Below are 26,903 nucleotides of genomic sequence, written 5' to 3'. Positions count from 1 at the left end.
CAACTCCAGTTTCAGACCACGGGTAAGATATTCTAGTTAGCTACATTTTCAAATATTTCACGCTTCTAATTTTGACAAAGTGGTTTCATTTCAAGTGTACAGTTAGCTAGCTAACGTTAGCTGGCTTGGGTTGCTAGCTAACGTTATGTGTATGATCTTATTCTTCGTATCTCAGAAAAAATTGCTTGACGAGTTATATCCATAGAACCTGGTTGGTTAGCTTCCTGCAGATGCATGCCCGGTAATAACATCATGAGTAGTAATTATGTTCCACTAGCTAGCTAGCTACATGTCTTAATTAACAAAAGACTCCACTCTAATTTTGACAGTATTTTCATTTCAAGTTAGTGTACTGTTAGCTAACTAGCTAACATTAGCTGGCTGACTGGCTAACTACCGTTACGTCATGCGTTGGGATTCATTGTTTACCTAGCTATCTATCTATTTCTTAACAAAAGACTCTCGTCTTAGTGTGGCAGAGCACAGAATAACTGATTAATTTTTGAACTCTCAACACCTGTTGAATAGGTCCAGTGTCAGTAAAGTCGGTATCAAAGCGTAATTCATTTGTTGCCAGCAGCACAGTTACAGTCACCAACGCTCTGGATAACATGAAAACTGCCGAACCAGCTCTGTTAGCGGGAGTAAAATGGTCAGTGTGGGTGTTCTTTCATTATGTGTCTAGAAGTAGCTAGCCAATGTTAGCCAGTTAGCTTGGGTGCTTGACTGTCGTTGTGAGGTCAGGCCTTTCGGAACATCCCTACTTATTTGCCAGAGCATCCAGTGTGCGCTCTGAATGCAAAACACTCTGAATTTATGAACGGACAATCTGACAGCACAGTTGCAGTCAACACCGCTCTTGATAACATAACAGCCTAACCAGCTCTGCGAGAGCGTGCAATGTTCAGTGAGCTGTTCTCTCTCTTAGATGTCTGGAAGTAGCTGGCAAGTTAGTACAGAACGCTCGGATCAACCCTTAAAGAGATGGTTGGGGCTAAGACTTGAAAGGGTGTGAACAATGCAGAATGGGTGTAGACAAAGAAGGGCACTCCAATAGTAGTACCAAAACATTGAAAGATGGTTTTCTCAAAGGTGAGTTTACAAGTTGAATAACTTTCAAAGCAGAAATAATTTGCCATTGTTTCCTCAAATGCAGTGTAAGATATAACGTGTTGTAGCTCTGAGTGTCTAATTTTAGCCAACATAAAAAAAACAATTCAAATGCTGCTACGTAAGACAGAATCCAGGTGGTGAGTCACACATAGTAAAGTGTGCCTTGAATTTTAAATAAATCACCAACAGTGTCACCAGCAAAGCATCCCCACACCATCACACCTCCTTCTCCATGCTTCACCTTTGGAAACACAGATGCGGAGATCATCCGTCAATCTACTCTTTCTCACAAAGACACGGCAGTTGGAACCAAAAATTTCAAATTTGAGCTCATTAGTCCAAAGGACAGATTTCCACCGGTCTAATGTTCATTGCTCGTGTTTCTTGGCCCAAGCAAGTCTCTTCTTATTTCTGGTTTGCTTTAGTAGTGATTATTTTTGCAGCAATTTGACCATGTAGGCCTGACTCACGCAGTGTCCTCTGAACATTTGATGTTGAGATGAACTCTGTGAAGCATTTTATAGACTGCAATATGAGGTGCAGTTAACTCCAATAAAATGATCCTCTGCAGCAGAGGTAGCTCTACCTTTCCTGTGGCGGTCCTCATGAGAGCCAGTTTCATCATAGAGCTTGATGTTTTTTTGTGACTGCACTGGAATAAACTTTCAAAGTTCTTGACATTTTCCGGATTGACTGACTTTCATGTCTTCATGTAATGTTGGACTGTCCTTTCTCTTTACTTATTTGAGCTGTTCTTGCCATAATATGTACGTGGTCTTTTAACAAATAGGACTATATTCTGTGTATCTTCTACCTTGTCACAACACAACTGATTGGTTCAAATGCATTAAAAAGGAAATAAATTACACAAATTAACTTTTAACAAGGCACATCTGTTAATTGAAATTCATTCCAGGTGACTATCTCATGAAGCTGGTTGAGAGAATGGCAAGATTGTGCAAATCTGTCAAGGCAAAGGGTGGCTACTTTGAAGAATCTCAAATATAAAATATATTTCAATATGCTGAACACTTTTTTGGTTAGTACCTGTTAATTCATAGTTTGTCTTCACTATGCAGAAAATGCAGAAAATAATAAAAAAATATATTTTAAAAAAAATGCAGAAAATAATAAAAAATATATTAAAAAACAAATAAAACCCTGGAATGAGTAGGTGTGTTCAAACGTTTTAATGTTACTGTAAACAAACAGTGTAAAAAATATATTATTTGAGTTAATAAAGCCGGGTACAAATATGGTCTCTTTTTTTGCATTCTTGACAAAGGCACCTCCAAAATGCTGGTGTTTCAGCCTAGTTCAGTGCTTTCTGTGGTGGTGGGGCAGCTAGCGGAAAATACGGAGTGTAGGGCTAGTAAATGTTCTCTAGTTGCGCCATGATTGTCTCAGTGTTCTGTCACTCATAGGGACACTGTCACAGCAAAATTCACGGGCAGGGCTCGAAAATTCTGGCATTATACATTAAAAGTGCCCATCCATCGCTCAAGGTCATTGGCCACAGATAAAATGGCGTTCTACAGTTGATGTCGGAAGTTTACATATACCTTAGCCAAATACATTTTTTTCACAATTCCTGACATTTAATGTTAGTAAAAATTCCCTGTCTTAGGTCAGTTAGGATCACCACTTTATTTTATGAAATGTGAAATGTCAGAATAATAGTAGAGAAAATTATTATTTCAGCTTTTATTTTTTTCATCAAATTCCCAGTGGGTCAGAAGATAACATACACTCAATTAGTATTTGGTAGCATTGCCATTCAATTGTTTAACTTGGGACAAATGTTTCGGGTAGCCTTCCACAAGCAAGTTGGGTGAATTTTGGACCATTCCTCCTGACAGAGCTGGTGTAACTGAGTCAGGTTTGTTGACCTCCTTGCTCGCACACGCTTTTTCAGTTCTGCTCACAAATTAAATATAGGATTGAGGTCAGGGTTTGTTATCCTGAAGACATTTTGCCACAACTTTGGAAGTATGCTTGGGGTCATTGTCCATTTGGAAGACCCATTTGCAACCAAGCGTTAACCTCCTGACTGATGTCTTGAGATGTTGCTTCAATATATCTACCTAATTTTCCATCCTCATGAAGCCATCTATTTTGTGAAGTGCACCAGTCCCTCCTGCAGTAAAGCACCCCCACGACATGATGCTGCCACCCCCGTGCTACATTTCTGAAAAAAAGTATTACATGTTATTAACAAAATCTCTATCTCTGAGCAAATGTATTCGTATAAAATAATATAATTTCCCAATTATTTTGAGCATACAACACAGCTCGCTATTTGAATTATTTATTTTATAGTCAGTATTGCTCATATTTTTCAAGGGTGTCAATCATTTCGGACCCCATTGTAAATAAAACAAATATCTATTTTTTTGTGTTTTGTGTAATGTCCTTGGTCATGAAGTATTCGTGTTCAGGTGAAATAAAGTCCTTCAATTGCCTATTATAGATTGGGACCCATTCCTATTAAATTGACTCATTTGCCAATTAGTAATGAGATCTATGGAAGGAATCCAACAGTAGGTTATGACGAAGTCAACAGGAAAAGTCAAGCTCAGTATTACATGTGATCAATTCATTCATTGAGTGCTGTTAGTGCATTTAATTGGGCATAATGGAGTTTATAATGTAATCTGAAATGACCATGGACAGAATTAACCCCGGTTGATGCAGTAGTTGGAAAGGCACTCAGCAGACTGTTCAATGTTAGACTACCTCATGATTCTTTGCTATTTCATTGCTGATCAGACACACATTTCATGATCTCAGTTCAGATACATTTCAACACAGCACTCTCTTGTCAACTATGACCGGTCAGATGGAATAAGACAAAAACATTGTTCCACAGTTTGTTGTCAGAGCCGACCGGACCATGGATGAAATTGACAGTGGTTGAAACCCTCCACTTCACTCTTCGGTGGTAAACTGTGGCATGTCACAGCTCAAAACCGCTACTGATAAAGAACACTTTATTTTTCTGCATATTTTTTCTTATCACGGAAAACGAGTTACTCAAGTACCTCAGGCAACCCAAAGCATCAAGGACAATAACATATTGAAATGAGAATTTATTCTGTGTGGCCCACTTACAGACAATACTACACATACACAGGGGCGGAGCCAGAGGGGTGTCCGGGGTGGCACTGGACAAACTTGACATCTGATTGGCCACCCCAAAATGTAATTCGCGACTGGCAGTTTGATGCTGATAGACCTCATGTCACCTCTTGTTGAAATTATTTTGACTTTCTGCAGCACATCTTTCAAATCGAGGACGAGGAAGAGGGAATATTAACGTTAGTTGTGAGATACAGAAGAATAAGAATCAGAAGAACATACAGAAGAAGAAGAGAGAATATTTCCACAGCTCCATGAGATCTTTTCGCTATTGGCGAAAGCATCATATTTGAAGTAAGTTTTAGGTTTAGCATCGGGTTTACGTTTCCTGAACAATTTTTATGAAAGTTGATTCGCTGTGAGTTAACGTTAGACCTTTGGCTCCATTAACAGACAGTTAATCAGATTAGAGAACTTGTTTCCCAATTTAGCCTAACATTATGTTTACATCTGTGCTAGTAGTACATGCATAAACAGTGCAGTGTCGTTTGCTGATCTTCCTCGCAGTGGCAGACCACGTGTAACAGCACCTGCATGTGATAGACCATCAAATGTTTAGCAAGATGCAACATCACCTCAGACTTGTTGAAATAGGCTGAGAGAGGCTGGAGATGCTAAACTGGAAGGCTTTTGACAGTTTAATACCCTTCCAGAATTCAGGAATGAGTGTTCTGATAAATAACTATTCCCCCAAAACTCATGGGGTTTGTGACAATATTGATGGCACTGCTTGATAGACTGCAATTTTGTGTTTACTTTTTTGATGAGGGCTTATCTTTGGCATTGAGCTTAGGATTTGTTCAGAAAATAAGCCTAACATTTATTTTCTGTCATGGACTATGGAACCCCTGAAGTAGCAATGTAGAAAACTCTAGTTCCACCACTGAACATACAGTAAGAATATTAAACCTAACAGTATTTCACCTCTCAAGCATTGGTAGCTATGAATAGTCAATGAATGCAATACACACTACAGAACCTCCAACTCATGAATCATTTCATTCTAATTAGAGATGAAATCCCAACTGTAACAAGAGGAACTTATCCTATTTTCATGATTTGGGCAGATCTGACAGAGAAAATCTGTCTGGTGAATATGCATAACATATCCGCTGTGCAATCTGAATCTCTGAAAACTGTTCATGAGCTCCACATAAAAAATACATAAGGAATGTCAGCAGAAGGAGCTATTTAGCAGACCACAGTTTGCATTTGGGCTTGTGAAAGCTGAAACCTCAGGCATAGATCACAGAACAAATGATCTCTCTCAGCTGGAAGACCCAGTGTTCCCATATTGGCACAGAAAGTCTTCTCTTTGGGAATATAAACGGTGGAATTAATATGAGTGCCGTGGACAAATCATACACCTTATGTTAAGAATTTACATATAATAAATGAGGACTATTCATCCATATATTTCTTAGAAATCTCTGGGGAGTGAGACAATACTCTCATTGGAAGATGTCATGAATGTATGGTTGAAAACTACAATGAGATACTTGACAGACAACTTGAAATGTACCGTTTAAGATCATGCATTTACTAATGGTAGATTTGTGTGAACAAGTTACTGTACAGAATACGGACAGAAACGTCTAAAGCAGTCCCCAGTATTTACCACGGATGTTCCCTAATTAATTGGTGGAACAATCAAGACTGGTTTATCTGTACCTCCACAGACCCTTTCTTGTGTACCGCCTAATACAATGTGGATAACAAGTGACATGTACAACAAGTCACGATCAGGCATGACAGGAACTATTGTAAAATGACCTTTAACATCTTATCATCTAACCCCTCATTGTTTAGTCAGGATTATCTGCTTTGACACTATCCTTTTTAAAGTTTACAAAAAACATACCGCTTCCTATGAAGCTGTGGCTGTGAATACCAATTTTCTTCACACAAGCCTTTCCACTGACTTCCTATATCAACTCAAATTCTGTGGCTGCAAATTAAAACCACTGGACGGTATAGCTTCAAACTGATGACCAGTGATGATACACTCCACTGCTCTCAAATCTTGTCTGGGCTTTCTAATTTCTTACATTTCCTCAAAAGGTTACCTTTGACACATTGACAGCTGGACATATATTGGTGGTCATTTGTTTCAGAAATCAAATGGCTTTTTACAGGAGCATACACAGCCGACCTAATCATTTTCAAAATGAAAGACACAGATTGATTCCCTGATTCCCTGTCCCCCACGTAAAATGTTACGTACAGGATCATATCAATGGCTCCACAGTTGTTGGCTTGTAGCATTGTTGACATTTCATGGTTCTTTGTCATAAATGACAAATGCGTGTTCCCTGTCTCATCCCCATTGGGTGTCAAATGTTAAGGGCAATGTAAGAAGCATGAAATGTCGACGCTACAAGCCAACAACTATAGCGCAACGGATAGAGATATGATCCTGTACATACCCCTTTATCACATTTATCTGGCATGTATGGCTATGCTATAAATTACCCTGCAAACTACGAATGATACGGCTGGAAATAGTATTAGCCTGTTTACAAACAGTATTGAAAGATCTGATTATGTATGATGTTATCTTGGTACAGTATATGGGACTCAAAGTTTTATTGCCAGGACTTGGCGATGCATAACATATTTTGTCCTTCAACAGTACAATAGAATGTCCCTGACTGGTGAATGAACATAGAGTAGAAAAGAAACATTGGATGTCAATGTTATTGTACACATGTCTGAAATATTGTTAGTTCTTCTGCTCAGTAAACTCTCCTGTATATAATGTGCCTTCAGAAGTATTCATAACTCTTGACTTATTCCACATTTTGTTCTGTTATAGCCTGAATTCAAAATGGATTAAAAACAAATCTCACCCATCTCATGACAAAGTGAAAACATGTTTCATGTCTCATTTGCATACTGTACCAGTCCAAAGTCTGGACACACCTACTCATTCGAGGGTTTTTCTTTATTTTTACTATTTTCTACATTGCAGAATAGTAGTGAAGACATCAACACTAAGAAATAACATATAAGGAATCATGTAGTAAACAAAAAAAGTGTTAAACAAATCTAAATATATTTTATACTTGAGATTCTTCAAAGTAGCCACCATTTGCCTTGATGACAGCTTTGCTTTTCCTTCGCTCTGCTGTCCAACTCATCCCAGACCATCTCAATTGGGTTGAGGTTGGGTGATTGTAGAAGCCAGGTCATTTGATGCAGCACTCCATCACTCTCCTTCTTGGTCAAATAGCCCTTACACAGCCTGGAGATGTGTTTTGGGTCATTGTCTTGTTTAAAAAAATGATAGTCCTCCCAGTTTTGACACTTTGACACTTTTCTGGACTCTGTACCCGTCTGCCTGAGCAGTCTGCCTGCCCTGACCTTGAGCCTGCTTGCCACTCTGTACCTCCTGGACTCTGATCTGGGTTTAACCATTTGCCTATCCAAGACCATTCTCTTGCCTAACCCTTTTTGGAACTAATAAATATGAAACACTCAAACCATCTGTGGAGAACCTCGTGAGAGCCAGTTTCATCATAACGCTTGATGGTTTTTGCGACTGCACTTGAAGAAACTTTCAAAGTTCTTGACATTTTCCAGATTGACTGACCTTCATGTCTTAAAGTAATGATGGACTGTCATTTCTCTTTGCTTATTTGAGCTGTTCTTGACAAAATATGGACTTGGTCTTTTACCAAATAGGGCTATCTTCTGTATACCACCCCTACCTTGTCACAGCAGAACTGATTGGCTCAAACGCATTAAGAAGGAAATAAATTCCAAAAATAATATTTAACAAGGCACACCTGTTAAAACTTCTTATGGATCAACTCCCGTTAGCGGGATCGATTTGACAACATCCGGTGAAATGGCAGAGCGCCAAATTCAAATTAAATTATTATAAATATTTAACTTTCATACAATCACAAGTACAATAGACCAAAATAAGCTTAACTTCTTGTTAATCCAGCCACCGTGTCAGATTTCAAAAAGGCTTTACGGCGAAAGCAAACCATGCTGTTATCTGAGGATAGCACCCCATCAAACAAACATATAACAATCATATTTCAACCCGCCAGGCGCGACACAAAACTCAGAAATAACGATATAATTCATGCCTTACCTTTGAAGATCTTCTTCTGTTGGCACTCCAATATGTCCCATAAACATCACAAATGGTTATTTTGTTTGATTAATCCCGTTGTTATATCCCCAAAATGTCATTTTATTTGGCGCGTTTGATTCGGAAAAACACCGGCTCCATCTCACCCAAAATGACTACAAAGTATCTAATAAATGATCTGTAATCTTGGTCCAAATAGCTACTTCTTCATTACTCAAAGGAAAAACATCAACCAATTTCTAATGACTCTTGACATCTAGTGGAAGCCATAGGAACTGCAAGCATATTTCTATTAAAACAGGCTTGCAATAGAAACCTAATGGAAACAGATTGACCTCAAAAAATGTTTTCCCTGGATGGATTGTGCTTGGGGTTTTGCCTGCCAAATCAGTTATGTTATACTCACAGACATTATTCAAACAGTTTTAGAAACTTTAGAGTGTTTTCCATCCACATCTACTAATAATATGCATATCCTAGCTTCTAGCAGGGAGTTTACTTTGGGCACGCTTTTCATTCGGACGTGAAAATACTGCCCCCTATTCCAGAGAGGTTTGAAATGCATTCCAGGTGACGACCTCATGAAGCTGCTTGAGAGTATGCCAAGAGCGTGTAAAGCTGTCATCAAGGCAAAGGGTGGCTACTTTGAAGAATCTCAAATATAAGATATATTTTGATTTCATTAACACTTTTTGGTTACTACACGATTCGATATGTGTTATTTCATAGTTTTGATGTCTTCAATATTATTCTAAAAGAAAGAACCCCTTGAATGAGTAGGTGTGTGCAAACTTTTGACTGGTACTGTGAGTCAATCAGTACATGTCACGGCTGCAAGTATTTCTGGGTAAGTCCCTAAGAGCTTTGCAGACTTTGATTGTACAATATTTTTCTTTAAAAAAATCTTCAAGCTCTGTCAATTTGGTTGTTGATCATTGCTTGACAGACATTTTCATGACTTGCCATAGATTTTCAAGTCAATTTAAGTCTAAACTGTAACTAGGCCACTCAGGAATATTCAATGTCCTTTTGGTAAGCAACTCCAGTGTAGATTTGGCCATGTTTTTTAGGTTATTGTCCCACCAAAAGGTGAACTTGTCTCCGAGTGTCTGTTGGAAAGCGGACTGAAACAGGTTTTCCTCTATGATTTTGCCTGTGCTTCTATTCAGTTTATTTTTATCCAAAAAAACTCCCTAGTCCTTGACGATGACAAGCATACCCATAACATGATGCATGCCAGCATTCTTGAAAATATGAAGAGTGGTACTCCAGTGATGCGTTGTGTTGGATTTGCCCCAAACATAACGCTTTGTATTCAGAACATAAAGTTGATTTATTTGACAAATATTCAGCAGTTTTACTTTAGTGCCTTATGTTTTGGAATATTTGTATTCTGTATAGGCTTCCTTTTTTCACCTGGTCTTTTAGGTTGTATTGTGGAGTAACTACAATGTTGTTGATCCATCCTTAGTTTTGTCCTATCACAGCCATAAATTCTGCAACTGTTATAAAGGCACCATTGGCCTCATGGTGAAATCCCTGAGCAGTTTCCTTCCTCTCCGTCAACTGAGTAAGGAAGGACGTCTGTATCTTTATAGTAACTGGGTGTATTTATACACCATCCAAAGTGTAATAAATAACTTTACATTGCTCAAAGGGATATTCATTGTCTTTTTATTTTATTTTTTACTTTGACCCATCTACCAATATGTGCCCTTCTTTGCAAAGCATTGGAAAACCTCCCTGGTGTTTAATCTGTGTATGAAATTCACTGCTCAGCTGAGAGACCTTACAAATAATTGTATGTGTGGGTCACAGAGATGAGTTAGTCAATCAAAAAACATGTTAAACACTATTATTGCAGTCCATGCAACCTATTATGTGACTTTTTAAGAACATTTTTCTTCCTGAACTTATTTAGGCTTGACATAAGAAAGGAGTTGAATACATCATGTTTTTCATAAAAAAATCGAAAAACATCATTCCACTTTAACATTATGGGGTATTGTGTGTAGGCCAGTGACATACAATCTCAATTGAATCCATTTAAAATCAGGCTGTAACACAATTTTTGGGTGGAACATGTCAAGGGGTGTGAATATTTTCTGAAGGCACTGTAACTCACAAAGTGGAGATGGTAAAGTGGTGTTGGAAGCCCCTGGCATCCCTTCTCTGTGATAAACAGCTGTTGTGGTTAGACCACAATGCCTTGAGGAGTATTGAGGCAGATGCTGTGATGACATGGAGAATGATGAACACAGTCTGCCGACATCTGCCTCCCACTCTACTGTACCTCCACACATACACACACACCACACAGCACACAGATGTATCCCACTGTACCTCCACATGCAGCACAGATGGGAGGCCATTTGGCACACGGATCAAAGGAAAGAGGACAATTAGAGAGTCAACATTATTCAAATGAACCCTATAGCGTTAGTGGTCCCAATAGAGCACGTGGCCAGGCAGAGCAAGAAGCTTTTCTAAAAGATCCTGTGGTGCATACGAATGAGATTGATCAGGATCTGTTTTTGTTGTCCTTTGTTTGTGAAGATCACATATGACAGTCAGATTTCTGTGTTTTAATAATATGTCTTATACCAAGGTATAAATGAAAACTTCTCCTTCACCACGAGGGGCGAAAAAGTCCTAGACCACTATTAGTCTACCCACAAGCCAGCATACAAGGCCCTCCCTCGGCCCCCCCTTGCCAAATCTGATCACGACTGTATAGTCCTGCTTCCTGTCTACAAGCTCAAACAGGAAGTACCCCGTGACGCGCTCAGTTTGGAAATGGTCCTCCGTATTGGAGGCTATGCTACAAGACTGCTGGAAAAGCCCTGGATTAACACAGAGGTTGGCGCTAAACTAAAAGGACAGGGCTACCGCACACAGGGCTATCGCAGCCAACACCGAGACTACGACTAAGGATACAAAAAGTATGAGAAGGCCCGTTATGAAAAAGTGGCAGAGGCTACAGTCCATTATGCATTACAAAGGAGGACCCAGCAGTGATTTTCCCAACGATGCCTCACTACCAGAGGAACTCTGCATATTATCCACGATTCGACAAAAACAACACAGAGGATGGCATGAGGGCCCCAGCTGACACAGAGGACTGGGTGATCTCACTCTCCGAGGCCGATGTGAGTAATGTTTTTAATCAGGTCAACACTTGTAAAGCCATGGGGTCGTACAGTTTTCCAGGGCGCGTTCTTAGAGCATGCGCAGACAGCTGGCAGGCATATTCACAGTCATTTTCAACCTCTCCTTGTCCCAGTCCGTATTCCCCACATGTATACATGTCTCATGCTGACCACCATCATTCCTGTTCCCAAAAACCATAAGGCTACCTGCCACAATGACTAACTCCCTGTGGCACTCACAACTGTAATCATGAAGTGCTTTGAAAGGCTGGTTATGGCACACATCAACCCTATCATCCCAGACACCCTAGACCAACTCCAATTTTCATACCACCCCAACAGATCCACAGGCGATGCAGTCTCAATTGCACTCCACACTCCACTCACCCAACCAGATAAGAAGAATACTGATGTGAGAATGCTGTTCATTGATTATAACTCAGCATTCCTCCATACTCCCCTCTAAACTCGTCACCAACCTTGGGACCCTGGAACTGAATACCTCCCTCTGTAACTGGATCCTGGACTTCCTGTCGGGCTGACCCCAGGTGGTGAGGGTAGGCAACATTACCCTGTGCACCAATGACTGCGCGGCCACACAAGACTCCAACATCACACACGACGGTGGTAGGCCTGAATGTCAGTAAGACCAAGGAGCTGATCATAGACTACAGGACTACTGAGTGGGTGGAGAGCTTTAAGTTTCTCTGTGTCAAATCGCTAAGGACTTAAAATGGTTCACAAAACACGCAAACAGCCGTGCGGACAATGCAGTACATCACTGGGGCCGAGCTTCCTGGCATCCATGACCTCTATATTTTATTTTGCTAGTTTAACCTTTATTTAACTAGGCAAGTCAGTTAAGAAAATGTTTGAATTTTACAATGACGGCCTACCCTGGCCAAACCCTCACCTAATGACCCAGACAACGCTTGGCCAACTGTGCGCCACCCTATGGGACTCCCGAATGTTTTTCTGAAAATGGAACAGGCTGGCAACAAGTGTGGGCTTGGATTGTGTAAGGGGTGCATACTGGTGGCAGAGAAGTCAGACGCAGAAGAGCAAAAACTGTGTTTCCAACGGCGCAGTTTAATAATAAAAATCAACCGGAAAACAGAACAATCAATAAATGGTTACATAACCCGACGCACACGAGACATAACGTGCACAAGCACTTACAATAAACAATACCGGACAAGGACATGGGGGGAACAGAGGGTTAAATACACAACATGTAATTGATGGAATTGAAACCAGGTGTGTGGGAAGACAAGACAAAACAAATGGAAAATTAAAAGGGGATCGGCAATGGAGGAAGTCGTGACAGGTTGTTATGAAGTTAGGATGTACCGTATCTGTATACGACGGCTGTGTGATAATGTACAATTTGCATTCATATTGTATGCAATGACATCCCATTTCTGAGAATGTGTCTGAAAATTTCTATCGTATTTGATATGGCAGAAGAAGGAAATTAAGTCCATTATCAGGTTCAATATCAGATAGCACACGGAGAGAGCACATTACACTCCCAGACTCAGTGGAAGTTAAATTTATGGATCTGTTCCTGCAGTTCCCTGGCACTGTTCTTCTTTCTCTCGTTGACATGTGAAAGCCATTTATGCTCATGGGAGCAAAAATAAAGAGGTAAACAATTCTTTCCCAACGTGGCAGCTATATATTAGCCATATATATTAGCCGAGCTATGCGGAAGCATGGCGGATATTGCCTATAAAATGACAGATTGTACAAAAGTCTCCGTATCTCCAGGTGTCATGATTCATTAGAATAATAACAAAAAGGTACATCATCAGAGATGAACTCTGTACCCCAACATCTACTGAGTGGCTAAGAGCGAGATAATTATTCAACATTTGATATTCATGTGAGTCACAGAGAGGTTGAAAACGTGAATACTGAACACTTTAAAACCAATTACAGAGGGGAAATGTATCTAGCTCAAAGCTTGTTTTTCTAAGGTACTATAAACCAGGAGCTACAGTAAATACCATGAGTGGGTAGTTGCTGTGGACAGTTGATTAATGTGTGGTTGTGCTGACAGACAGATTTTAGAGGATATGCGGTGGTGGAGGCTTCCCTCCTCCCTCCTTTCTACTTTCCATGAATCAGTACAGCCCTTGCGGACAGAGGAACCTCTGCCAAAACCTCAGCCAATGACAATGTCACCTCTATCAGAACTCAAACAGACAAGCCAAAGGTACATTATTAGAAAGCAGGCAGCAGGGAAATGTGTTGCTGCAGCTTTCTATTTTAAGTTTTAGTCATAAGATCCATGTGCCAAGAAATGTAAACACACCTTGAAAATGAGAGCACAGCACGATATGTGACCTTCAGCATGTGTGTATGTTAGGATTTACAAAAATAAACATAACCAGTCAAAGCATCAAAGAAAAAGAACAAACCTTCATCTGAGATTCATATTTGAATGCGGCTCAACTCGCACTTATTTCTTACTTATTTTCATCTCCTGTCTCCAGTGCAGATATCCCAGCATTAAGAATCAGATATGGAATTCAGATAGGATGTCATTGTTTTAGCACTACCCACAGAGTTTTAAAACTATGGCGTGCAACATGGTTCAATGTGCCAATATATCAACACAATCTACTTGTTTTTTAAACGACACCGTCTTGGAACTATAATGGGGATTCAAGTTGACTGCGCCTTTGCAGATACAAAACAAGAGAAATGGAGAGTGTGGTGGTTAATTTCCTTACTATCAAATGAGGAGAGAAACGTATCTCACAAGTCAGTTATACTTATACTAAATCTTTATTCACTTATTAATAAGGGAGCGGGTCAATACAGCACACACATATAAAGTGAATCGATTGGATGCTCTACGATAATGATGGCTGGTCAATGAATCACCCTCAGATGATTCATTGAGAGCCCTGAGACAACAGTACAAAGTTATTTTATAGCTAAGATACACCCTCGTTCAGTCTACATGATGAACAACAGATGTATGGAATGGGTCACAATGTTAAGATTTGTATGAAAGACACTTATAATTCACAGCAGACAGTATCTGCTGCAAAAACAGTTATATTTGTGTAATGACCAAGGTCTGGCCCTGGAGTCATCTCTCCCTGGTACCATATAGAACAGAAACCTTAACTCATGCTCTGGAATGCGGCCTCTTTAGGTTTTATCACCCAAAATATATCATAAATCTCCTATTAGTGTTATCTCCCAGAGGCCCTCTTCAGTTCACACAGGCACAATAGTTATAAGAACCCTCTATTCTGTTGCATAAAATAACCATTTGATACAATAAAAATATTATAACATAATCTTGCAATCTTGCTCTCACAGGAGCATATGTACAATACAGCAAACTTAGCAAATTATGCATTTGTGGTAAGTGCATGGGGTCCGCCATCTTTATGCATGTCCTCCAATATTAGTGAATGTCCTACAGAAAGCATAGGCTATATGTACTCGGCTTCACCTCATACCTACGACAACAGCACAGCTGGGCTAAAAAAAAGTCACAACCCACCTTGAAAACCTTGAAACCCAAGCCAACAGTCCGGCTTTGGACACTCTTGAAACCCTGCCTATCAGTGCATAGTCATGGACAGCCTGTATAGCCATGGACAGCCTGTCGGCTTGTGTAGCCAGAGGCTGAGTCAGCAGTCTGAGACTGAGGATGTGAGAGAGAGAGAGAGAGCTCTGACCACAGCGAACGCAAAACTTGTTATTGGCACTGGTCTGTGAGCCCCTCAAACCTGGACTTCACTCTAATTTGAGTTATTTCTGGACCTCACTCAGTTCAAATGAATTATTTATGAAGTTTGTCATCAAACATCATCAGTGTGTAACAATATAGATGGAGTGTCTCAACCATCAGTAAAACAATGGCAATAATATTATCACGTTTCAGGAGAAGACCCAGATGCAGACAGTGTCGAAGTAACAAATGTTTATTACTATAACAGGGGGCGGACAATACGACAACTCAAGAGCAGACAGAGGTCAGTAATCCAGATCAGAGTCCATAAGGTACAGAACGGCAGGCAGTCTCGGGGTCAGGGCAGGCAGGGTGGTGTGACAAGTTACAGAATGACAGGTAGGCTCAGGGCAGGCAGAAATGGTAAAAACTGGGAAAACTAGAAAAAGACAGGAGCAAGGGGAAAAACGCTGGTAGACTTGATGAACAAAATAAACTGGCAATAGACAAACAGAGAACACAGGTATAAATACACTGGGGATAATGGGGAAGATCGGTGACACCTGGTGGGGGGGGTGGAGACAAGCACAAAGACAGGTGAAACAGATCAGGGTGCGACAAATATGACATGATATTGCTTTCGGATACTTGCAGTAGTCCTGCTGTTACATGTACAGCTCCTGTCAAGGGACTAATACATGTCATTGGCAAGCAGAACATTGAGCACAGATTCTTTACACAAGCACATAATAATTTCCCAACGCTATTATAACTATTTTCCCCATGCACCCAACACAACAATGAAAGGGTTAGGGTTAGTTTGATTAAATAGAAACATGTTCTGAATAGCAATGTCCATGTCCATGGTTTCAATTGGATTGTTTATCTCAGAATCTTGTGATGTCCGTGATGGAATCTTGATATTACCTCGTTCTGGACATAAATGTTTGATTCCTCAACTGTATTGGATAGAATATTAATTCCATGTCATAGAATACAATACTTTGATTTGCTGCTGTAAAGTTGGAGCTGCAGAGTTATCCTAATTATTCAACATTCTCAAACTGTTTGTCCTTAAAGCATAATGGAATTTCTGGCATAATTATCATGCAAGAAATGTAATTAATTTATGAAGCATAATCACAATTCATCAGGTGAAAGGGCAGTGCATCTGGTACTTAACATTCAGTCTGACACTCATTAACGACTCATTATAGGATTGTTAAGACTGTTCAACTGAGCTTGCAGAAATACGAGGTGAAAAATAATAATCAATGGGTCAGTGAATACTCAATATCACAGATGCAGATTAACAAATGAGGCATAGACAGTACTCTTCCATCTAACTATTGTTTATGCTTCTCTCTTTAACTCTACACTGAATATATAGTAGTGGTTGTAGTAGTAGTAGTAGGTTTCATTGGTTTCTTGCAGTCATAGTGTGAATTGTAAAGCAATTTACAATCATAACATCAATCATATGTTATTATCAAATAGTAAAATCCTAAACTAGCAACACACTTAATGTAATACAATGGCAGAATATGCAATATATACAAAGCAACAACACTAAAACAACACTGTTTGGGGTGGCAGCTTTAGAAAATACATCTTTAAAGTTCTGAAGAAGGCATTTCTAAGGCTCCCGGGCTATATGCTGTGTGCATTAATCAGTTTAGTGAAGTATGGTATGAGAGAGTTCGGATAGTGGCCTGTGCGTGTCATGGAAGTGTTCAGTTTGTGGCTGTTGCGGTTGCCCATCCAGTAATCTGCTCTCTGGTTGGGTGGAGCAAGCCTACAAACTGGGAGTTCTGCGAGGATTTAGCAAATGTGAGGAAGATCTGCTCCTGTATGCTCTCCAAGGACATGATTCAAAAGGTTTTGAAGGCTTCCTGGTATCTGGTGTACGACCCGCCCAGAATTATTCTGCAGGCTCTCTTCTGGACACACTCCAGCTGAGCAGTCAGCGTTTGAGTGAGGCCAGGGTGTCACGCCCTGACCTGAGTATTCTTTGTTTTATTTATATATTTTGGTTAGGTCAGGGTGTGACATGGGTGATGTATGTGGTATTGAACTGTCTAGGGGTTTTGTAGGTTTATGGGGTTGTTTACCATCTAGGTGTTTATGTATGTCTATGGTTGCCTAGATTGGTTCTCAATTAGAGGCAGCTGTTTATCGTTGTTTCTGATTGGGAACAATATTTAGGCAGCCATCTTCTTTGGGTGTTTCGTGGGTCATTGTCTATGTGATGTTGTATGTTTGCACTCAGTTTTGATAGCGGCCACGGTCATTTTGTTATTTCATTTAGTGTCCTTCGTGTTTTTCGTCTTTCATTAAAAAGATGTATTCACATCACGCTGCGCTTTGGTCTCCTCACTACGACGATCGTGACACAGGGTTCCAGGGACAGCATACTCCAGAGCTGGTCTTACGTAGCCAATGTAGATGCACAGTAGGGCTGCTCTAATTACAGAGAAGCGCTTGAAAAGGAACAGCTTCATGCTGGTGCTTGTGGTCATGGTGTCAACCTGGCTGCTCCAGCGCAGATCCTGCTGGACAGTGAGACCCAGCACCCTGACCTTTGATGTCTCTGACAGGAGGACACTGTTGTTGAAGAGGGGTGGTGCAGGGGTGGATTTCTAGAGAAGGTGACATGCATCACAACACATTTATTGTCATTGAGGAGCATGTCATTGGTAGCGGTCAAGGTGCTCAGCTCATCCACTTGCTTCTGCATTGATGATGGTTGTTGCAGTTTCCTGGTTTCAAGCAGATTCATGTCATCGGCATATGTCCACACAGAGTTGGCAGCTTCATGTGCAGCATCAATGATGAGCGCAATGAAAAGGACAGGGCCAAGTAAGGTCCCATGGGCCACCGCATATGTGAGGGATCCCCATTCAGATAGGTCACCACGATAGCACACCCGTTGTCTCCTGTCAAGGATAAAGTTAAAAATCCATGGGGCTATTTCAGGCCTCACCCCCATCGGCAGTATATTGTTGATGACGCAAGTATGTAACCCTCCCAAATGCTTTGCTGAAATCTGTGTCTACCAATGAGCAGACTGAGCTTTGGGGAGACTGTCAACAAACCTAAAAAAGGGCATGGGTGGTGGAAGACTTCGAAAATGCCTGGGGTCAAAAGAGATGTCCTTGACAATCCACTGGAGAGTAAATTCTTCAGCAAATGTTTCATTACAAATACTCAACTTTAACCTTGCATATATTTATGATTTTAAGGACTGAATGCGTGACCTGGGTTGGATTGACAGGTTAATCTTGCATTGATAGGGGCCAAAATGCTACAAATCTCTGTCATGTGCCCATCAAGTCTTACTGTAACGCTTATACTTCCCATCCCACCACACTCCTACTTGGGGGAGCCTATAAGGAGACTGCGAAAATATAAAACTGACCCTTTATCTTAACCCTAACCAAACCCTTAAATCTGACCCTAACCCTAACCTTTACCTAATTTGAAGCCATTCTAAATTTAACATCTGTTTGCAGGCCAGGAGTTTCCGTATAGCCTTTTCACTCTTACTGTACAATTATATTTCCTGTTAATAAGAGCTGACCAATCCTTCTGCTCGTGGGCTACTAGTCTCCCTCTCTTTTCAGATTGAACAGCTATGATGTATTTTATGTGTTCCATCTCAGGACACAGAGGCACATATGCACAGCTGGGGGTTTTCCATTGCAGATGCAGATGCTCTGAACCATATATAAAAATGAATCTGCAGGAATGTGAATCCGTGGTATGAGTCCTCGGGTTAAATGGGAGTCATGTCCCAACTTTATGGCATCTGGGAGAAGGGGCTTATGGTGACGTGTGATGATAGGTTTTGCTGTCCGCCACAAAGGATGCTGCTATATTGGGTTTCTAAGCCAGACAGCCGTCATCTTATTTCCCCGTGGATGGTTTTAGTTCAGAGCACATTTGTCTTTTAAATGTTTCCCATTGTCCACTCAAAATGAGCACATGCTCGTGTTAATGCAATGAAACTGACTTCATCTGTTGTGAGTCCCAGTGGCCAAGCCCCTGGCTGGCAGACCTCTGATAAACCTCTAATGGCCTTTGGGGGTGTGAGTGGCAATCGCAGGGGAGCACCTGCCACCACATGCATATTAGTAAAAATGTTGCCTGTGTTTGCTTTGGCAGATTAGCCTGGTGCCATCAGTGTTGTCAGGGACTATCAACTGTTCACCGACTGCGACGGGGAGCGATACCTCCACCGATGCTCTCCCTGATTATTATTCACCGTTCACTAATGGCAGAAACACATTCTGAGTGGGGGAGAGCAGAGGAGGAGGTATTGCAATTTTCCAGAAAATACAAAGTGGAGAGGGGCAGGAGGGCGGAGGACAACAAGGGTAGAACACAGTCATGTGTGACCACTCCATCAGGAGATATATGACTATCTGTTAGAGGCCAACAGTATGGTAATCAGGGTTGTTAAATTATGGAGAGTAGAGAGGTGCTGGACACCACAGAAAAAAAGAGTAAAGTATAACTCTGCTACCCATGTTTGTCTACCTTCATTAGGTCTCAAGGATACAGTCTAGGTCTCTAGGGTACAGTCTAGGTCTCTAGGATACAGCCTAGGTCTCTAGGATACAGTCTATATCTCTAGGATACAGTCTAGATCTCTAGGGTACAGTCTATATCTCTAGGATACAGCGTAGGTGTCGAGGATACAGCCTAGTTCTCTAAGATACAGCCTAGATATCCGTAAGATACCGTCTATATTTCTGTATCTCTAGGATACAGCCTAGGTCTCTAGGATACAGTCTATATCTCTAGGATACAGTATAGGTCTCTAGGATACAGCCTAGGTCTCTAGGGTACAGCCTATATCTCTAGGATACAGCGTAGGTCTCGAGGATACAGCCTAGGTCTCTAGGGTACAGCCTATATCTCTAGGATACAGCATAGGTCTCGAGGATACAGCCTAGGTCTCTAGGATACAGCCTATATCTCTAGGATACAGCATAGGTCTCGAGGATACAGCCTATATCTCTAGGATACAGCCTATATCTCTAGGATACAGCCTATATCTCTAGGATACAGTATAGGTCTCTAGGATACAGCCTATATCTCTAGGATACAGCCTATATCTCTAGGATACAGCATAGGTCTCGAGGATACAGCCTAGTTCTCTAAGATACAGCCTATATCTCTAGGATACAGTCTATATCTCTAGGATACGGTATAGGTCTCTAGGATACAGCCTATATCTCTAGGATACAGCATAGGTCTCGAGGATACAGCCTATATCTCTAGGATACAGTCTATATCTCTAGGATACAGTATAGGTCTCTAGGATACAACCTATATCTCTAGGATACAGCGTAGGTCTCAAGGATACAGCCTAGTTCTCTAAGATACAGCCTAGATATCTGTAAGATACCGTCTATATTTCTGTATCTCTAGGATACAGCCTAGGTCTCTAGGATACAGTCTATATCTCTAGGATACAGTATAGGTCTCTAGGATACAGCCTATATCTCTAGGATACAGTATAGGTCTCTAAGATACAGTATAGGTCTCTAGAATACAGTTTAGATCTCTAGGAAACAGTCTAGTTCTCTAGGATTCAGGTTACAACCTAGGTCTCTCGGATAAAGCCTAGTTCTCTAAGATACAGCCTAGATCTCTAGGATACCCTTACGAAAAGTAATTCAAATTAAATCAAACCGTATTTGTCACATGCGCCGAATTCAACAAGTGTAGATTTTTACCATGAAATGCTTACTTACAAGCCCTTAACCATCAGTTCAAGAAGAGGGTTAGCCTGACCCTATATTTACCAAATAAACTAAAGTAAAAAATAACCTAACCCAGAAAGGTAACACAATGACAAAACAATAACGAGGCCAGTTGAGGTTAGTTGAGGTAATCTGCACAAGCAGTCAGAGTGCAGTATAACTGCAGTTATACTATGGGGCGGCGGGGTAGCCTAGTTATACTATGGGGCGGCAGGGTAGCTTAGTGGTTAGAGCGTTGGACTAGTAACTGAAAGGTTGCAAGTTCAAATCCCTGAGCTGTTTCCAAAGTAACACAGTGTTTTATTTATTCTACAAAATACCACAGTAGCAGTTACTATACTTTGCTGCAGATTCGAAATGGCAATCTTTTTTTGTAAGTCTAGGTCTCTAGGATACGGTCTGGATCTCTAGGATTCAGTCTAGATCTCTCTCTTGGATACAGCCTAGGGATACTAGCATGAGCATCTGAATTTTGGGTAGTTTGCATCACCTGAGACTACTGTATTTCTCTTTGCATATTTAGCCTGATGGATAAAAACAATACATGTGAGACAAAAATGTCTATGAAGCACGTTCTCTGCTTTGGGAGAATAGATTTCCCACACTGGCTGAACTAGCTATCAGCAGTCATATGCAGCTATGTAAAGCATTTAAGTAAAAAATACTTTCAAGTACTCCTGAAGTAGTTTTTTTTTTGTACTTTACTTTGCTAATTATATTCTGACTTGACAACTTTGACTTTTACTTCACTACATTCCCAAACAAAATAATATATGTATCATACATCTTCCCTGACACCCAAAAGTACTTGTTACATTTTGACTGGAAAATTGTCCAATTCACACACTTCTCAAGAGAACACCCCTGGTCATCCCTACTGCCTCCGATCTGGCAGACTCACTAATCACAAATGCTTTGTTTGTAAATGATGTCTGGTGGAGTGTGCCCCTGGCCATCTGTAAAGAAACAAATAAATAGAAAATTGTGCCTTTTGGTTTGCTTAATATAAGGAATTGCTTAAGTTACTTAAATTATTTTGATTATTAAGTATATTTCAGCAATTTAATTTACTTGCAATACTTAAGTATATTTAAAACCAAATACTTTTACTCACGTTGTATTTTACTGCTTGACTCACTTTTACTTGAGTCATTTCTATTGAGGTATCTTTACTCTTACTCAAGTATGACAATTTAATACTTTTTCCACCACTGGCCATATGGTCATTTGATAAACCCAAAGCTTTACAATAGGCAGTCTGAGTTAGCTGTGTGTGTCTGTTTACCTTCACACCATAAGCCTTCTCTGTATTAGTGGCAGTGATCCAGCTGGTGGACCCTTTGGCAAATAGTTCCAACTATAGAGCTCACCACAATGTCAGGCTTTGGAAAACCAAACCAATCAGAGCAAAGAACAAAGAACGTGTCCATCACCTGTAGAAAGGGTCTTCGTGACAGAGGTGATCAATATAATACAAAGTGCAGCGAGGCAGGGCTTCAGATCATGTCTCTTCTTGACAAATGGCCCGGCTTTGTGAAACTGATGGTGGTGAAAACAAATACTCTATCTTCTGCCTCCAGCCAGCAATTGTAGAAGAAAGTGACATTGTTGGAAACGAGGGGAGACAAAACAAAAGAACAAAAGATGAATGTGTTATTTTATTGTTGGAGAATGCTACTGTGTTGTGTGCATGCTCTCATGTGACCTCACAGCTAAAAATAACACACAAAAGATGAGTTGAAAATACTGTAATACTGCCAAGCTTAAAAAGTACACCACGGTCATTACAGATAATAACAGCTTCAGAAGGCTACTGTATTCTTTTGAAATTGAAGCTCACGGTGCATTCCCTAGAGACATAAAGGTCAATTTATCAAATTGATACACAAAAATAAATAACCTAATTTTGCTATCTAAAGGATTATAGCTCTGAGCCATGTTGATGCAGGACACAGTCTCTGTAGAAACCCAGTGTGTGTGTGTGTGTGTGCGTGTGTGTGTGTGTGTGTGTGTGTGTGTGTGTGTGTGTGTGTGTGTGTGTGTGTGTGTGTGTGTGTGTGTGTGTGTGTGTGTGTGTGTGTGTGTGTGTGTGTGTGTGTGTGTGTGTGTGTGTGTGTGTGTGTGTGTGTGTGCCCTCTGAGGGAGTGCTCCAGCTTATTCATCCCCCTGAAAGTAGTGAGATGAGCCCAAAAGGCCTGTCAGTGTGACTGCATGGCTATGGGCCATCTAATTTCCCTTCCCCACTCCAATCTGCCAGGGTGCTTTGTGGCGCTGACACGTGGATCGGTCACATGAAGAGAAGCATTATCCCTGTTGTCACTCAGGTGGATTGACACACACAGGGACACCAGAACAGAGTGATTGAATCAAGGGAAAATACATTACCCAGGCCTAACGGGCATGTTGACAGAGAATCACATGGTTTCAGGTAGCAGAAACATGTGACAACAACCTAATAAGATGCACTCAGAATTAGCACTGTGAAATCTAATGTGTGTGATGCCCTGTTTATTCATCACCATCATCAGACAATCTACCTATCCTGAACGATCTACCCTGAACGGTGTACCTTGAATGGTAATTGTGTTCAAGAACCTTACTCTTTACTCTCATGTCCCCTGTTCACATATTATCCACTTTAAATGAACTTGTGATCAGTGTCAACCTATTATTAAAATGTTGTAAAACCAATAATGTAAATGATCACAAAAGCAAGGATACATTGCAGCAATATAACATCATACATTGGGCAGCCATCCAACCTGCAAAACGTTTCGATATGACAGTTCTGAAGTTATCCGTGATCAACTTGTTTAGGATCATAACTGCGACAACTGCTTAGCTTGAGGGACATAACATAACAACCCTTAATGGTATGTTAATGACTGTATAACATTGTTCATGGAGTAAATCAGCAACTGTAATTATAGAAGTAGGCAGGGGTGTCAGAAAACAGTCATATGTCTGACTATGGAGTCATCTTTTCACATTGAATCACTATGGGCATGGGAAACCTATCCTTGAAAGTTACTATATAGATAGAAACAATTAGATCCAGATATAATAGTAAATTGACTGGTAATATCAGTCATAGTATAAACAGCTACTGTTAAATTAATTAAGGGAAACATTTGGGAAAAGAGAGGAAATATGTCTCAACACAAGGGTAAAGTTCAGGTCATGACTGTGTGTGAGAGAGAGAGACCCAGGCTAGCACATTGATATGTATTATCGGTGGTGAGAAGGTGAGCCTGTGTAAGCTGATCATCTTGACCACAATGACCACATAATGCAGTCTGTCAGCCTTTCAGGATTGAAATGGTCCTACACTGGTGTTTCAATAACAGGATTTGGCAAAAGGCATTTCAACAGAGATTAAAAACATATTTGGATTAGCCCTGGGTAATGGGCTGATATTTTTATAAACAGTACTGGAAGTACTGTAAATGTGTTTTATCTGGTTTTATTTGTTGAAAGACATATTGACATAGTAAAAAAGATATAACACCAATGTTATTCACTAAATTGATGGTTTATACACTGAACAATAATATAAACGCAACATGTAAAGTGTTTGTTTCATGATCTGAAATAAAAGATCCCAGAAATGTCTGCACATACTAACAGAAAGCATATTTCTCTCAAATTTTGTGCACAAATGTATTTACATCCCTGTTTGTGAGCATTTCTCCTTTGCCAAGATAATCCATCCACCTGACAGGTGTGGCATATCAAAAAGCTGATTAAACAGCATGATCATGACACAAGTGCATCTTGTGCTGGCGACAACAAAAGGCCACTCTAAAACGTGCAGTTTTGTCACACAACACAATGCTACAGACGTCTCAAGTTTTGAGGGGGGTTGCAAATTGGCATGCTAACTGCAGAAATGTCCACCACAGATGATGCCAGAGAATGTAATGTTAATTTCTCTACCATTAGCCACCTCCAACGTCATTTTAGAGAATTTGGCAGGATGTCCAACCGTCCTCACAACTGCAGACCGCGTGTATGGCGTCGTGTGGGCAAGCGGTTTGCTGATGTCATCGTTGTGAACAGAGTGCCCTATGGTGGCAGTGGGGTTATTGTATGGGCAGGCATAAGCTACGGACAATGAACACAATTGCATTTTATCGATGACAATTTGAATGCACAGAGATACCGTGATATGGTCCTGAGGCCCAATGTCGTGCCATTCATCTGCTGTCATCACCATGATTCAGCATGAAGATACACAGCTCCATGTTGCAAGGATCTGACCACAATTCCTGGAAGCTGAAAAATCCCAGATCTTCCATGGCCTGCAAACTCACCAGACATGTGACCAATTGAGCATGTTTGGGATGCTCTGGATCACACAGCGTGTTCCAGATCCCGACCAATATCCAGAAAATTCCCACAGCCATTGAAGAGGGGTGGGACAACATTGCACAGGACACAATCAACAGCCTGGTCAACTATATGTGAAGGAGATGTGTTGCACTGCATGAGGCAAATAGTGTCACATATAAACTGTAACTCAGTAAAATCTTTTAAATTGTTGCATGTTGCATTTATATTTTTGTTCAGTATATGTGGGATAATATTTTACAACTTTGTAATTCAGTTTTTTTTCAAATCATCTTATTAGATTTTTAAAATATATGTTACATGTGATATGGCCACACAGAGGGCCAGAGATAATTATAGACACCTGTGAAAATCATTCCTAAAAAGGCCACTGAAATTCCATGTTCCTTGAAAGTTACCAAAATTCTGGTAGTTTAGTGGTTAACTTAGAACGTTTCCAGTAATATACCCTCCCTTTGCAACCCTAACTCTATGTTTCTTGTAAATAAGGCATACTGGAATGTGCTTTAAAAACATAATTGAAAACGGTAGTGTTTAATTCCAAGCTCAGAGGACTCCCGGTTCACCCATCTGGTTAATAGAAAAAAGTATTTTATTTTCTAGCTGGCTGCTTCATTCTTACAAAAACATAAAAGGATGGGGTTATTGGAATGATGCATGACTGTAGCAAATGAGGAGGATGGGTTAGTTAAGGCGTTCTTCTTCTGGGAGTTCACATGGATTGTAATCTGAAGTTTTCCCCTGTTATTTGGGGTCATGGCTGACAGCGAAAAAACAAGTCTGACAGTAAGATTACTGTTACCTTGCACGGCTGGTAGCCTGGACGTGAACTGGAGTGATATTCAGTTTGGATTCCAGGCTAACTGGACCCCTACTAGGGTGACCTCTAAGGTAACTGTCTCCCAGTCAGTGATAATTTACTTCCTGAGGAGCATTCTGTGCCTGACACCTCAATCCTCCCAAACTAATTAAACAAGCGCAGCCTTTTGTGGGCCTAAACACACAGTCCTCAGACGCTGTGGCAGATTAATCAACCCTTTGAAAGTAATGATGAATAATGTCTGGAGGGAAATGTGATTATATATGCCCCCCTTTACAGGCTACCGACGTGATGTAAGGACAACAAACTTTCCATTAAACAATACAGCTGTCTGCAACTGTGATGCAGGAATACATGGGGAATGTTAAGGAAAATGTTCATCTGTGAACTAACACTTAAGAGTTCAGAACTTCACTCAAGTCGTTGTTAGAATGGTAATGTTCTTACTGGTCCGCTAGGTAATGATTCCTCTGCAAGTGTATGATGACATGGATGTTCCAAAAGCATTTTGAGAACATTTCACACAAACTTCTGCCATCACACTGTTGTTGGAACATTATCTTGCTGTTGCACAAAACATGGAGGCATATACCAAATCTGTTCCATGGCTCCAGACACAGCCTGCCTTGCCATGTGTTCTCCTATGAGAAAACTGTTAAGCTGAAGTGGCTGGAACATCACTGCATTATTCTCAAGTATTCCGGATTGCTCAGAACATAAACTCAACCAACCATCACGTTAGCTTTGGGTTTCTCCCAAG

General features: G+C 40.6%; 1 pseudogene; it reads left to right on the top strand.

The window, feature by feature from the left end:
* Positions 1 to 11,287, top strand: part of LOC124004934 — a 59,357-nt pseudogene extending 48,070 nt beyond the window's left edge.
* Positions 11,288 to 26,903: the final 15,616 nt, after the last annotated feature.

Source organism: Oncorhynchus gorbuscha, linkage group LG19, assembly GCF_021184085.1.
Source record: "Oncorhynchus gorbuscha isolate QuinsamMale2020 ecotype Even-year linkage group LG19, OgorEven_v1.0, whole genome shotgun sequence".
NCBI classification, from domain to species: Eukaryota; Metazoa; Chordata; class Actinopteri; order Salmoniformes; family Salmonidae; genus Oncorhynchus; species Oncorhynchus gorbuscha.
Note: the sequence above shows the minus strand (reverse complement) of the source record. Positions and strands in the feature narration are given on the sequence as shown.